Source organism: Python bivittatus, unplaced genomic scaffold (assembly GCF_059951505.1).
Source record: "Python bivittatus isolate LINGU-HERP-01145 unplaced genomic scaffold, Pbiv_v1 ctg000240_np1212, whole genome shotgun sequence".
NCBI classification, from domain to species: domain Eukaryota; kingdom Metazoa; phylum Chordata; class Lepidosauria; order Squamata; family Pythonidae; genus Python; species Python bivittatus.
Genome location: NW_028277051.1, coordinates 1,592,149 through 1,607,769, shown reverse-complemented (window position 1 = coordinate 1,607,769; position 15,621 = coordinate 1,592,149). Strand labels below are relative to the sequence as shown.

General features: G+C 43.5%; 1 protein-coding gene across 2 annotated transcripts in view; it reads right to left on the bottom strand.

Moving 5' to 3' along the window:
* Nucleotides 1-15,621, bottom strand: part of TAOK1 (TAO kinase 1) — a 56,986-nt gene that overhangs the window by 30,248 nt on the left and 11,117 nt on the right. The window contains exon 1 of one of the 2 annotated variants that reach the window (XM_025169644.2): nt 6,668-6,689. The exons of the other annotated variant lie outside the window; for it this stretch is intronic. The gene's annotated coding sequence lies outside the window, so the exon portion shown is untranslated. Of the gene's footprint in view, nt 1-6,667; nt 6,690-15,621 lie in introns of those variants that run through there. 2 annotated transcript variants of the gene reach the window in all.

The following is a 15,621-nucleotide window of genomic DNA, read 5'->3' as shown; positions in this document are numbered from 1 at the left end:
TGCTCTGACAGCAAAGAGTTCTGAAAAACAATGAAACCATGAAAGATCTATTTGTTCAGACCACCATTTATTAGCTTTATCAACCATGTTTTCCCTAATAGATTTTTGTCTGTGCAAATATCATTCCAGAAGAAATATTCAACAAAATGCTTATATTTTTTCCTTAAGATCATGTAAGATTTTCTCCTCCCCCCTCCACCCCCCTCCCACCATACACTTTTTTCCTTCCCCCATTCTGCTCCTGGGATTTATTCTGGGATTATTTGCATTTTTTAATTTTAATTTGTTTTCTTGATCTTTTGTTGGTTCAATAAAAGAGCAAAAATAAATCAATAAAGGTACAGACCATACTGGGCAAGATAAACGAGCAATCTGAGTTTGTGAAAGGTAAATATAGGTTGCCTGTCTCTACAAAGAACAATAGAAACACATATAATGCTAAAAAAAATACGGTTTACAACAGGGCTTCCCAAGTTTTATATAAATGGGGGCTTTTTTTCCCTCAGTACCTCTTTCTGAAGCCCCAAAATGGAAACACTTATAAAAAATCATTTCCCCTCAATCGGTGGTTTGCATATCCAGAGTTTGGTCTATTTTTTTGTTGCATTATGCATATGCAAAATAGAGGTGGATGTCTTTAAGCCTCGGGTTGCCTGATTGCCAGCGCCCTGGCCTCGGCTCTGGTCTGAGGGGAAAGGGGAAAGAGACAGCTTTCTTCTGGAAAATGCTGGCAAGGTTGTGTATCCTTTTATTTTTAATTTTACCAGGACCGGTCCTGGACTGCAGACCACACTTTGTGAAACGCTGCCTTCTAAGATCAGTTATAGCTTCACCAGATTATGCAATTAATCATCACCACCCATACTGCCCTGAATTCTCCATCAGAGGATTCAACAGCTCCGGTTTCTATAGCAATAAAATCAGAATTGTAGAAATAGTGCAGTCAAATCTGACCAAATACTAAGTCCTTTAGCTCTATCCAATATCTTCATGTATGCCTTCACTTGGATAACAAACAAGATAACGTCAGAAGCCATTCAGAAATAATTAACCTCCTGACTGCAGAGTGAAGAATAAAAATCACCTTTCCAACATAACGTACTTGGCACTACTTCAAGGCTGCTAGAAGTTCTGCAATGGATTGGGGCTAGTTCCCCTAGGCAGATAGCCTTCTAGAAAATGGAGTACTGAAATTAGCTTCTTTCCTTCTTCTATTCTATTTTCCAGGAAAGTCCAGACCTTCTTTATGATCAACTGGGAACCATAACACCCCTTTTTCAGACAGACCTTCCATCTAGGGTGGTTTGTTGTGATCTGAAGTTGCTAGGGCTGAAGGAGAAGAAGGCAATTGCTGATGCCTCCTTACGTATGTTCCTCATGTTTCCTCCTGTAGCTCAGTTTTGCTTGTGGTGTTAAACCAGATCATCAAAAGGTGGATATTCTACATGAACTGAACTTAGTAAGGGATACATCATTCTAACTTCCCCAAGCTGATGTCTCCAAATGTGCTGGATTTGTAATTCCCCTAATTCCAGACCAGCTCAGAAGTCAGAAGTAGGTGTTGCATTGTTCAGTGCTCCTGAGGAACACTTAACCATGTTATAATTTAATGCTTTTAGTACTTTCAGTCCATTGTTGACACAAGAGACAGAAACATAATACAAAAGAAAAAGTATGGAAGGAGTGGCAACCAAGACGTGAGAGAGCAAATCTTGCAACGCCTCCGACCAAGGTCCCCATCCTGGAGCGTAAGCAGGCTGTCTAGGAAACAGAACATGCAGCAGTTCTGCCTATATCCACTACCAAGTCTAGGACTAAGACTGAGATGCCTTCAGAATGCCAGTGGCAGAATCTGATGGAGAGTTTCCCCTTGTGGAAGCAACTCCCACTCATGGAACTGGAAGGCAGGCACCCCTGCATGGGGGGAGACATTCCTGGCAGCTTTCAGATGCCCTGTGCCCTGAGTTGCTCTCCAAATGCCTGCAGCACATTTCAAGGGAACACAAAGGGGTTCTAGAGAAGATGTTCACCTAAAATTTGATTCCACCCAAAGAAATTACCTTCCAGAGTTAGCCAGCATCACAATGGTTATGTATTATCTCCAGGCATCTCTGAGGATCAGTTGGCGGAAAACAGCAGCTAGAGGGGGGTTCTTGCTTTTTTCCAGCCAGCATCCCTAAGCATTTACTACATCACAGGCGTGCACATGGAGTCACAGCTCCTCTGCACCTGTTTAAAAGAGCAATGTTCAATCCTTTTATCAACAACTTGGAGGATGGAAGTGAAGGGATGCTCATAAAGTTGCAGACAATCCAAAGCTGAGAGGGATAGCTAATACTTTAGAAGAAACAGAGGAGATTCAAAAAGATCAAGACGGGCTTGAGCAGAGGGGAGAAACAAATAAGGTGGGAATGAACAGGGGAAAATGTCCAGTTCTGTATCCAGGTTAAAAAAAAGTAGGATATAAGTATTAGATGGGGGGTATCTGGCTTGACTGCAGTGCGTGTGACTCCTAGGGTTTCCTAGTCAGTCACAAGGTAAATATGAGCCACTAGTGGGGCACAGCTACAAAAAAAGCCCAAGGCTTTCTTTGGAGCTTACAGTAATCATCCCCCTCTATTCTGCTCCAGTCAGACCCCATTTGGAGTCCTGCGTCCAGTTCTGGGCTCCATAATTCAAAAAGGACAGTGCCAAATTGGAGCAAATTCAGAGAGGGAGGGCTACCAACATAATGAAGAGAAAGGAAGCCGTATGAGGAACATTTAAATGCTTTGGGTATGTTTGGCCTGCAAAGAGATGACAGAGGAGAGAGATATCAGCGTTCAAATATCTGAAGGGCTGTTGCACAGAGGAGGCGGTGGGCTCATTCTTTGCTGCCCCAGAGGACAGGACCAGGGGGTGAAAGCCTCAAGGCAGGAGCTTCAGGCTAGACACCAGGAGGAACTCTGTGACTGTATGAGCTGCCAACTAGTGGAACAGGCTGCCACATGAAGAGGAGAGTTATCCTTCTAGAGAAGTCTTCAAAGAGAACCTGGCCAATTATAGGATGTTCAGTTGACAAAAGAAGAAACAGGTGTTTGGTTTTTTCATTTAAATATAAAGAGTGGTTTTCAGTACTTGCCCCTCATGATTTCAGATATAGAGTCAACAAATTTGGATTGGCTCTTAAAAATGATTGCTATCTACCAGAAGTTTTCATCTACTATTCCTGTATTTCCCAACCAGGAAACCAACTAACCTTGCTGGCGATGAATCATGGGAATTTTGGTCCAAAATGTCCTGAGGGTAGCCAGTTAAAAAAATCTGTTCTACTTTTTAAAAATCTAGTTTTTCTATCATATTCCACCAAATATCAAAGTCAGTTACACCAACAAAAGGAATCCTATACTAGGTTTGCAAATGATAATTTGAATGTTAACTTCAGTAATATATTTTAATCCATTTTTATAAACTGAAATGAGAATGCTTGTTCTAAAGGAACACTGCTGTTTATTTCTCTTTTATTTGTCTGTTTGTTCAATGTACAAGCATTTAAACCCATCATAAGATTGCACTGCATTATCGTATCAGAGCATAAGCAGCACTGAAGAACATTTTCTGACGTCACGATAAAGATTTCTTGATTAACCTTACTGTCATACACCTTTAAGAGAGAAAAGCAGTCAGGCCCTTCTAGCCGACTGACCACAACAAGGGGTGTGGTGCTCTTCCAAGGACTCAGAAATAAAGCCTGCCATCTAATGGCCAAAGAGATACACAACCCATTCTGTGGAGTAGCCCCTAAGACCACGGAAAAGAAATACAATCAAGAATTTAGCATGCATGTCAAATACTATAACCACAGAGAATGGCTCATGTTTGCATACAACAATAAGCTCACATTCCCAAGAATCTTACTTCCTGGTCATGAGTTGGGCATTTGTACACACAACCTTTCATTCTACTTGTACACACTGCAATGGAAGCACTAGACTGAACAGCATTTGAAAGCTGAGGATCTTCTAAAAAGCAAGACATCGTGCAAGCTGTCATTCCCCAACAGCCTTAGAATCAAAAACCAGGAACAGACTCTCATTGCAATTCTGGCTTGTGAAGTGAGCAACAAGTCTGGAGCTCCAGTTCAAAGGATATGCTAAGCTTTGGGGTTGTGTTTAATCACAACAGCTCCCACTGGTAGGAGGAAGAGTTAAGAGGAAGGCAAAAGGCTATACAGCAGTATTTTTCACATTGCTGGCTGGGGAATTCTGGGAGTTGAAGTCCACACATTTTAAAGTTGCCAAGTTTGAAAAACACTGCTGTACACACAGAGCCAGGATTCTCGAGAATCTGGAGTTATGCTGCATGCAAATATGGCTATTTTTGCAAGCACTTGCAACGTCCTGCTGCAGTCTATGAGCGCTCTCAGGAAGCAACTCACCTTCTACATCTAGAAGCTTGCTGGCTGCCATGAGAGTATCTTCTGAGAGGACTGTAACAATATCCAGCCACAATATCTAGTCAGACTTAACGTTTTAAGGAAAACCCAAACCAATATCATTACAGCTTCTCCGAGCTTTGGTTTCTTTGGGGCGGGGGGGGGGGGTTGACTACCAAGGTCACTGGCACTGGTCACCCTGGATGGGCCAAGCAAGTTTCTAGAAGTCTTGCTCTGTCTGATGAACCATCTTCTTGGGAAGATCAGACTCAGGAAGTTAGCAACGCGAAGCGCCCTGCCCACGGGGGGTAGCTGCAAGCAAAGCAACCATGGCTACATCTCCAAGGAGGAAACTTACTCTCAGAGTAATGTATGAGCAGGAGCAAATGTCACGCTCTAGGGTCCTTTCCCCCCGCCCCCCCCTCATGTTCCATGAGGTTACGTACAAATCCGGAGAGGGCAGGCAGCAGAGATTAAAATTATCCCCTGCATACACTATTAAACCCTCCTCTAATGCCTCTGGCCGGCAGTAAGAACAGTTATCTCTTTTATGAACACCAAAGTAAACTGAGATTGAGCAATTTTCCCTTCTGCTACTCCTAAAATTAGGCTGAAAGATCTAAATGGAAAATATGGCTATTGCCATCCTGTGGGCCTCTGTCCAGATCCAATGACAAATTAAGACTTTGGTTTTTATTATTGTTTTGTAAGCTGCCCAGAGTGGTGACACATAAGATGGGCAGCCCATGCAACTCTTTTAAATAAATAAATAAATAAATAAGCAAGCAAGCAAGCAGCAGGCTAAGGCTTAGCAGCCCAACGGACAGAGATCTTTCCTGGCTGCGTCCTTGGTCAACGGGACCCAGCCAACAGCTCCCTATGAACTGCACCCTTGGTAGAAATATTACAGCTAGTAACAACAGTTGTAAACGTCTTCCTTTTACCCACTTGCTTGCACAGGAATAGGTTATTTAGAGGTTCTACACACACTTTCTCAGGAGGTGGCAGCACCCAACCTTGCCTCGGGTCAAACCAGAGAATACAAGGCCATAGACTAGAGTGGGAAATCAAAATGACGTCCCAGATCCCTTCCACTTTCTGTGGCCAAGAAAACCTCACCAGCCTACCCACGTAGTTGCCAGGAGTAGAGTTTGATTCAAGGACTGGCTTTCCATAATGCAATGCAAGCCCATTCTCAAGAAAGGAAGTCAGAGCACCAGAACTGCCCTGACACCCCTTTAGAGAACAGGGAGGGCTCCATCGTCCTCCGGAGGCATTTCTGCGGCCCCCAGTTGGTGTCATTAGCCAGAAGGAGCCTTACGCTGCTCTGGAGGTCGAATGGTTGCGCCTCTCATGCATACACACCTACTCCTTCCGTGACTTTTGATACCTCATAATCAAGCTAAACTCACATACTTGTAGGCCGGAGTTATCTGGCCCTTGAATTAGAATCTGTTAGGACGTATCTCCCCCTTTCCTTCAGGGCCGTAGCCACTGGGAAAATCCTTGGAAAGGGAGGGAGCGAGGCCAAACCCTAGAAACCTGGTTGACTGGGCTCTTCCTTGCCCCCTCTCCATTAACACCCGTGGCCCTACAGAAAGGACCTCAGAGGTTGGTTGGCTGGCTTTTTTTTAATTACCTCATTTTTATATATACTTCTTTATAGCTCAGGAAGGTTGTGATCCATACAGGCAGGATTTATTAATTTATCTACTGAATTTGTAAGTCACCCCATTCCAGATGACTCTGGGCAAATAAAATAAAGCAGTAATAAATACAAAATGACTTCAGCAAAAAACAAAAACCATCCAAATTCCTCACAACTCCTGGAGCCTGTCCATTCTAGCCTAACCCAAGGCCTAGCCTGTGGGAAAAGCCAGGTTTTTTAAAGAGCACTTGCAGACAGCACAGTGGGAGCCATGCAGATTTGGGGGGGGGGGGGAACGCAGCAGAGAAGGGTCTGGCTGGGAGACATTGCTTAATTGAGGGACCCGAAGCAGGCCAACCTTGCCCAGGACGGGCTGACGTTGTGGGAGACAGGCAGCCTTTCAGCTAGCTAGGCCGCAGGCCACGGAGACCTTTCTAGGTGACAACCGGCCCCTTGAATCGTGCCCAGAAGCTGACTGGCAACCAGTGCAGCTCACGCAGGGCATAGCAAGGCTTGCCCCTCGCTGTTCAAATTCATTTGTCTGTCTGTCTGTCACGTTTATATAGCCGCCCATCTCACGCAAAGTGGCTCTGGATCAGCTGTACCTTCTGAGTGCTCTTCAAGGGCAGCCCCACACAGAGTGCATTGCAGCAGCCCAACCGTGAGGTGGCCATGGCAGCCTCCTAATCCAGACAGAAATAACTGTAAGTATTTGTAGTCAATTAAAATCTGAAAATTGTACCAATCCCAACCCACCTTCCCTAAAAGGTCAGATCTTTTAGTGTATTTCTACGTACAGCAACCACCGGCAGAAGGAAGAAGCCCAGAGAAGCGTCTTGCAGTTAGTCACGGGTGGGCTGTGGTGGTGCCTGCGCTCTGCCCACCCGCAAAATTTCCTTCAGTTACATCCTTTAAGAGCTTGTCGAAGGCCTGCCCCTTCACCCGAGCTTCTTCTAGATGGGCAGTTCTGTTTGGGTTTCATTTTTCTCCTCCTCCTCCTCCTCCTCTGCCTCGACTTCTATTGTTTTTGTTTTCTCATTGGACTTTAATGCTTTTACTGCAAATTCCTTTGAGATTTATTGGTATGGAAAGTGGTACAGATAGAGAAAATAAATAAAGGTGTGTCATTTACTGACAGGGCAGCAGGAAGAGATAGGCTGCCAGCTGAAAAAAGATCTGAAGTACGGATTTGACTCATGATACATTTTCTTCAGAATTACGTTTTCCTCATTCTTTAGGTACAGAAGCACAGCTCTAAAGACTATCATCCCAACATAACCCCAATTTTCTAAAAACTATCATTCTGACATACTCCCAGTTTTTATTTAAATCAAGGAAAAGTCTTCCCAGTAAATTTGCCACACATAATAACTAAACTAGCCTTTTTATGTTTTTTAAATCCTTCTAATTAATTCCTCTCGGTGGAAGTGGCCTGCCACTAAATGCCCTAAGTGTGCCAGATCCCTGTTTATCAGCCCTTTTCGGATTGGTACCTGATGCTGGTGGCTGATTTCCTGAGTCAGAGCTGTACAGTTGCAGGCAAGCTGCCTCCAGCGAAAGGTTGTTGAGCCAACAAAACGTCTCTCCTCTTTAGAGACGGAAGCAGGAAATGCCACTTCCACAATGCCATTCCATGATCAGTACCACGGCATTAGAAAGCCATGGATGAAGCAAGATGCAACACCAGGGGCCTGGATATGGGACACTGCGATGACCCATATTCTGATCATCTGCACCATAACAAAGCAACTCTTTGGGTCTTCATACTTAAAGTTTAAGGTTTTTTTAAAGTAACTTTTTCTTCTGTGAGTTTTAGAAAAGAGCACTAAATCAGGCATTTGTGAACAGATGAATGACCCAATGTCTTTGCCCGAAGCCATGCCACTTAAGGATTTTAAAGGGCAGCAAATGCCAGATTCACTGGAGCAAGTGCTGAGACATTAGGAGGAATGTCATCTTAAATTGAAACAAAGGAACGAGAATGAAAAAGTGCGGGACTCCTACTGCTAGAAGACTGCCATAGGGACACTCACCCTGCCTGCTTTAATCAGGGAAACATATCAATGTGAAATGCTCTGGGAATCCAGAGCTTATTCTACAGAGTAACCAAGGGGAATTTTGTTTGGAAGTGCTCCTTTGCCTTCTGGAAAGGTGACAGGGCCACTGCAATGATTTTTGCAACCAGACAGGCACTTTCCAGAGTTCGTAGAAGAGATAAACTATGAGGAGTGGAGAAAACCTGCCAGGCCTCCCATCTTATTGACTGATTAATTATATGCCCTGTTTTTCTATATATACGATAATCAAAGCAGCTTGCAATAGTGAAAAAGATACGAAATGAAAAGATTGCAATTAAAATCCAAACAAAAATATAACGTTAAAACAAATAATAGCGATGAAAAAGATGGAAGAGAGGTATTTTTGCCAAATTCCTGATGGCTAGGAGAAGAGGGCCCAGTGTATTTTCCCCAGGGAGTGGGGCTGCACTGCCTGGGAGTCATACCCCAAAAAGTTCTTTCCTGCCTACCACAATGCTTTTGGGAGCAGCGGCACCCTCTGAAGGCTTTTTCTGCTGATCTGAGCAGCCAGGCTGGTTTAAAGTGAGAGAGGTAGCCCTGCAGATGGTCAGGCCCTAAACCATGCTGGCTGGGGAATTCTGGGAGTTGAAGTCCACACATCTTAAATGTGCCAAGGTTGAGAAACACTGCCCTAAACCATTCAGAGCTTTATAGATTAACACCAATACCTTAGATTATGCCCAATAAACAATCAAAGGTAGTCTCATGTACAGCATACTGCAGTAGTCAAGGCTGCCCCTAAGTCCAACCAGCTGCAGATGGTGCACTAGCTGTAACTGTGAATGTGCTCCTGACCACAACTGCAATGTACAACAGCTGGGGAACAAGAAACTCTCCAAAAATGCAAACCTGCTCCATATTGGGGAGTACATCCAGAGCAAGCTTCATAACAATCCCAGAATTTAGTTTTTTCTCACCAACAGCACATCTAGATGCTTGGAGTTTCAGCTTGTTCTCTCTTATCTAATTCGTTACTGAGGTCAGGCCATTGTTCCCTTGGAGTTAAAAGATATGGAGGCAGTAGAGCTGGATAACATCAGCATATTTCTGATACCCAACTGCAAAGCTCCAGATCACCTCTCCCCCTAGTTTCATCTAGATGTTAAAAAGCACAGGAAACACAACAGAACCCCAAGAACTTCATAGCAGGTCACTGACCTGCATGTTGAACAGTAGTCCACCAGCACTATCTTCTGGGCAAGATCCAACAGGAAAGACCAGAACCATTGCAATTTAGTGCCCCTGAGGCCCAGTCTGGGCAGACAGTACCAGAAGATACCACAGTTAATGGTATTAAAAGACACTGAGAGCTCCAGGAGGACTATCAGGGCTGTACTGCTTCTGCCTAGTTTTTTGCATGGGTCATCCACCAAGGTGACCTAAGCAGTCTCAGTACTATATCCTGGATGAAATTCTGATTGACATGGATCCATAAAATCATAGCGAAAAGAAAGGAGACATAGAACACCACAGATTCATACCTGTGACTTGGGGAAAAAAAGAAAGATGTAGCCTGAGTGACTATCAAGCAAGGAAACAGGATGCGGAGACAAACTACCGCATTGACCATATTCAAGCAACAAACTACCACATTGACCATATTCAAGCAACTGCATGGAAACAAAACCAACTGCTCTCTTATGCACTTGAGCTGCAACAGCCTAAAAATGCCATCAGTCCTGTGGATCTCAGAAACTTATTTAGGATTTCAGTCTTTCAGCCCCAAAAGAGAATCTCCAGATCAGCAAAACTGGCTGTCTTTATAATCGGAGGACTTTCCATCTTAGTTCTCTCTGAATAGTTGAAGAACCTTGTACCACCCCAAGCAATAACCAGAAGAATCCTTTCACTAGAGTGTGAAGAATTCTTCTGGACCAACCCAATGCTTATGGCAGCTGAAGGAAGCCCATAGGGTTGCCCTTTACCGTTCTCACAGCCATTTCTGAACCTCTTGCTTCCTTTATCCTAGTATGCACTAACAGCTTCATTCAATATTAACTGAACAGAAAGGAAGACTTTCCCTTTTTCCCCTAGGTTCTTCTCTTCCCAATAAAAAAGGGATAATGAAAAAAGGATAGAATGTGGGAACAGTAACATTTTCTTTCATGGCCAGTTTTTTTTTGGAGGTGGGGGAAGCCTAATTAAGCATCTGGGATGGCAAGGAATCTTGGCACTGAGGCCTTTTAATTCCCAGGTCTGCCAAAAGTAGCTCAGTAGCTCCATTTCAAGTACGCAGCAGCCTCACTAATTTTCTTTTTCTTCTCCTCCTCCTTTGGGGCTACATAAATACCTTTTGATCCTGGTTAGTTCTCAAGTGTCTTTCCGGGCTTACCTGACCAACCTGTCGAGTGGCTATTCTCCTGTGTTTATCCAACTGGTGGCCTGCTTCCTGACCCTCCTGGTGGGCTGAGGCCCTCTGGTCTTTGACCCCGTCTCTGGATCACGCCCCAGTTCATCCCAACAACCTTCCAGCTCCAAGGGGTGCAACTCTTATCAGGATCCGTCCACGTTCCAGTATGTGTACTGGTGAACAGGCCCCAATTAAAAGTTATTTGTACAAAACTAATATTGGCAAGGCTATCCACACATTAGTGTTGGGCAGTTTTAACTCAGGTTTCCTCTGTCTGGCAGTCTTCTCACGTGTTATGCTTTAACCCTCTGAGCCAAGCTAGGTTTGCAGTCAAGGGATTATGGCAGCCCAAGACATCTGAAGAGCACCCAACTGAGAGAGCCGGACTTAAATTTAGGCAATGCTGTCAACATATGGCAGAGAACAAGATGGACCAGTTTTTATGGCCCTTGCAGGCTAAGGTGTTCACAGAGCATCTACTAAGGAAAGCATGAAACTGCAACAAACAGAAATCAGGCAACATGAGAAAATAGTTTCTCTAAACATATACCTTTTGGAGCATCTAAAAGTAGGATACCCCAGAAGGCAAATTAACATTTGCATAGAGCAAGCGTGGCTTAGAACCAAGTGGGAACACTATTTGAGCAGCAAACTAATGGGATCTGCTGTATAATTAAAGCAATTATTTTGGAGTGATGAACAGCAAAAACTTCTGGCAAATTGTTAGTATCATAGTGGAAAGGTAACCATCAGATGTCTATGAAACATATAAATCAAGTAGGAAAAAAATACCAACTTGGAATTTTTTTTAAGCAACATTCAGAAGGTCACTGATGCTAATGCTCTTCAGGAAGCAGATAAAGCTGTCAAAAATAACACACACAAAAAAAGCCAGCTAGAACTCTTTATGATAATGTACATCTAATTACAGGATTGTTAACCAATACTCCAGGCTACCTGGAAGGGGAAAAGAAGCTGAAGAAAGGAAAGTTATAGAAATACTTTTGTTTGCCATTTTGAATTTACTTAGAAAGTCACATTCTGCTGAATCCTGCAAAACATGCTGAGCAAATTAAAGGAACTGTGCCATTAAAACATACACAATTCCAGACACAGAATTTGCCATGACATTCTGTTTTCTTTTTTAATACCATATTAAAGCCTATAAGTGAAATAAGCCAAACAATTACAGTGTTATGGTATCACTCTATCCCACAGGAGAGAAAGAACTGGTCCAAATTCATTAGGCTCGTTAAATTCAAGGATTCATCCTTCTTATCTTCACGTGTCTGAATGGAACCACTTGTTAACGAACATGTAGGGAGAGGAGGTTGACACAACTGGAAGAAGCACCGCAAAGCCCAAGCATCAAAGCCCAGCATTTCTCTGGTCTCTCTTCCCACCTCCATCCCCATGTCAAGATGGCCAAAATATAGTCTGGGCTTCTTTAATTTCAAGTTACATTATTTTCTTGCTGTAAAAACAAGCAAAACCCCCGGACTGACATCTTACACCCAACTGCAAAGAGCCACAGAACAATTTCTTTCTGTTTTTATTTTTCATTCTCTCATTATCACCAGACAAGCAGTTTGGGGCAGCAAACAGAGACTGCAATGTAGCAGCAACAGGAGATACCTGTTAAAATAGGGCTGAAACATATCTCTTTGCCATTTAGGTCAAGGCTACACACTTGGGGTGCTTGCCCTTCTCTTCTCAGGCAAATGGACACCTGCCCTGGTGCAGAGTTATGAAGGAAGTCCCAGTTGCCGACCTTTACAATATGAAAGAGGAGAAGGAAGGTTAGACAGTGGCCCTTCGGCTCTCAAACCAGGGGCTCATCCAGACTCAGAGCTCTTCTGAAGCTTTTAAGAAGAAAGGGACAAAGGAAGATCTTCCTGGAAGAATAAATGATTAGAGCTTAAAAGGAAGTTATAAATACTCAGTTTAGTATCAGCAAGAACAGCTGAATTATTCTAGGAGGGTGGTTGCTCTAGGAAAGGCAAGGTCAAGGAAAGTCAGTATTTTGATCTCCTTGGGGGTGTCTAACTTCTATAGCAAGAGTGTCAATGGACCTCAAATTATGACTTATACAACAAAAAATAATATTTAGAATTTATTGGATTCCATTATGTTTCTATAGAAAAGGATAGTCAAAAATAGTGTTTCGTTGGAGATGTAATAAGGATAATGCTTCTTTAAAACAGGTTTCTACAATGTCCTATACTTACCAAGTTTGGGGAGAAAGCAGTGGATTATATAAATATGCTTGTGCGACAAAAGCTAAAATTTTCAGAGGATAATACTCTTTCTGAACCACATTAGAAGACATGCATGTAACAAGAAAGAGCAAGCATCATCCGAGCTAGGGAGAGCATGTATTTCTATTTCCGAAAAATAAGAGAAAAGGAATCCAGAAGTGTTGCCCAAGAGGAAATGGATTATTTTTGCTTTAAGTGGCAAGGTTCCAGAAAGGGCACATGACAGAAAACCTGGGCAGCAAAATGGCAGCGGACTCCAATGGCGATGCCCTCCTGGACTCCAATGGCCAAAGAACCGGGGGCCCATCTGCTCGGCAGGCTTCTACAGGCAGCAAAGGAAATGTCAAGACAAATGTTGCAACCCCTGCATGCACCACACTTACACAGTGAAAGGCTGCACAACTTGCACAGCCAATTTAAGAGAGCTGAAAAGCTACAGCCATGGACACGCTGGGATTCTGTGAAGAACGCAGAATGTGAGTTTAGCATGGATCTCGTGTTTAGCTCTGAAGTGCAACTAACTCTCGAAGTATGCCTACAGAGCTGGTGAAGTGGCTAAATAAGATCGTGACTGCTTGAAGAATGGGCTTGTTCCCAGAGTGAGCAGTACCAAAATAAGCCACGTAAAATGAGAATGTATCCATGTTCACGCAGAGTGAGCAAGTCTGCCAACAGCATCCAGCTTTCCTTGGCACCTGGGCACAAAGTCTTTCCTTTTTTACAGGACTGAGTACACAGCGCCTCAGACATCACCATGCTAGAACCACCCAATGAGATTCAGAACTGATTCATACATGCATAACTTAGCAGCAACCGATGAGTGTAAGAACTGACACTGCGTCTGCAACTCCTCTCTACTGCATTTGTTCAGCAGAGCAACCGTTTCCCACATCTCCACACTGGACAGAATGACAGCTGCACCACCACCACCTCATGTAAGTACCACAAGTCAGCTTCACACCTACAGAATTCTCTTTAAAGAAGACGGGACAAAGAGACAGAACATTTCGATCTGCCAGATTACGTCTTACAATAGAAAGCAACGAAAATGGCATTTTTATTAACTTCTGTGATACTGGCTTTGAGATAGTGATAAAAACACCAAAAGAGTGCAACCATAGCTGCTAGTGCAAGATATTTTCTAATGCACAGGGGAAGAACAGGGCCCTCAATCATTCACAGACCACTGGAAAGGATCATATACTGTATCTCCTTAAATCTTATTAGGGCTTCATTGGTTCTGGTTTCATGAGTTGTTAAACTCATACCAATTATGGTTTATTCAATAAACCGTGGTTAAACAAGCCATTTTTCAATACAGTGTGAGAATTCAGAGCCTTCAGGAATGGTTGGCATACTAATAAAGTAAATATATAAATAATACACAATAATCTGGCGTTACAGGATCTTATGAGCACAAGTGCACTTGGTCCCCTCCTTCATTTGTGCACCAATGATAAAACCATCTTAACTTGGTTGGCAATAAGCAAGGGCTTGCTGGTGTATAAGGACTGCAATTGCATTTAAACCTAGGCTCATGCCATAGCCCCAAGCCATAATTTGGCAGTGGTTCCACAGTGTGCTTCCATTCTGCTGCTGAAGCAAAAATGCCACCAGCAGTAGTGCCTACTTTGCAGCCTGCTTCTCAATTCTATGCCAGTCGCTTCAACCCCAGCCTTGCAACAGAACTTTATTTTGAACCAGAAAAAAGGAATACTGGGCAAAGGCCTAGTCAGATAGAAGACCGCAGAACTGGAAAGGTGCACAAACGGGCAACCTGAACAATCAAAGGTATTCTATCCTATCTGACCGTATTTTATCAAAAAAAATTAAAAACCACAGAGGTTTGCATAAAATTGATATGTAGTGTAAATGAAAAGCGGGTGGACTGAAAATTCTTCCCACTCTCCGTGAGCCCAGTGAGTTTACCCACGAAGTCCATCTCACCCCACGAAGCCAGGCGTTCAGAACATTCAGGACAGATGCTGGGGGGATTCTTTCATGTGGCATATAGGTCAGCTGTGAAATCTACCGTTTGTCTTCACCAGGTGGTGATGCCAATAGCTTAGATCAGGGTTCCTCAACCTTGGTGACTTGAAGATGTGTGGACTTCAACTCCCAGAATTCCCCAGCCAGCATACCAGGCGCTAACCCTCTCAGGCCCTCCTATGGGCTTCTTCCCATGGAAATCTGGCCAGCCATAGCAGAAAAAGATCCTGGTCTACAAAGCATTTGGTCTGAACTAGCAGGGCTCTTCTGTGAAACAGGTTATTGGATGCAGAGATTAAAAATGACTCACCCTCAAAGTACGTTTTGTTGCCGTATTTATCTGTATTCATTAGAGCCAAACATTATGCAAGTTGATTACTCAGTGCCACAAGCAGATTTGCATCTCATCTGAACCTGACAGAGTAATGCAAATGAGAGGGAACAGATAACAATTCTGACTACATAAATGTTTCCCATTTCTTCTGCTGATCTCCTAGAACTGCTCTCCTTCTCCAAAACCATCCTTCCAGATCTTCCACTGTTTCACCTTGATTTGCTACCCACCAGCGGTGGCCCGATACTTGAGAATCCTGCTCTGTGCACAGCTACAACCTTGGACCTGAAGCTCTTGCAGCCAATTTATGCACAGCTGATGCAAAACCTCCTTCCATGTGAGGAAATTCATTTGAACCTTTCAGGTCAGGAACTTAAGAGTTTAATTTTTAACACCTCAACCGGGTTCACACATTACACTAAGCCATGATGTGTGCTGTTGGTTCTAGCTTGATCAGTATGGTTTACGAATCACCCAGCTATTATGGTTTCCAAACACTGGTTCATGGCAGAGCATTATCTGTAAACTAGGCCCACATGGCATACAGTAT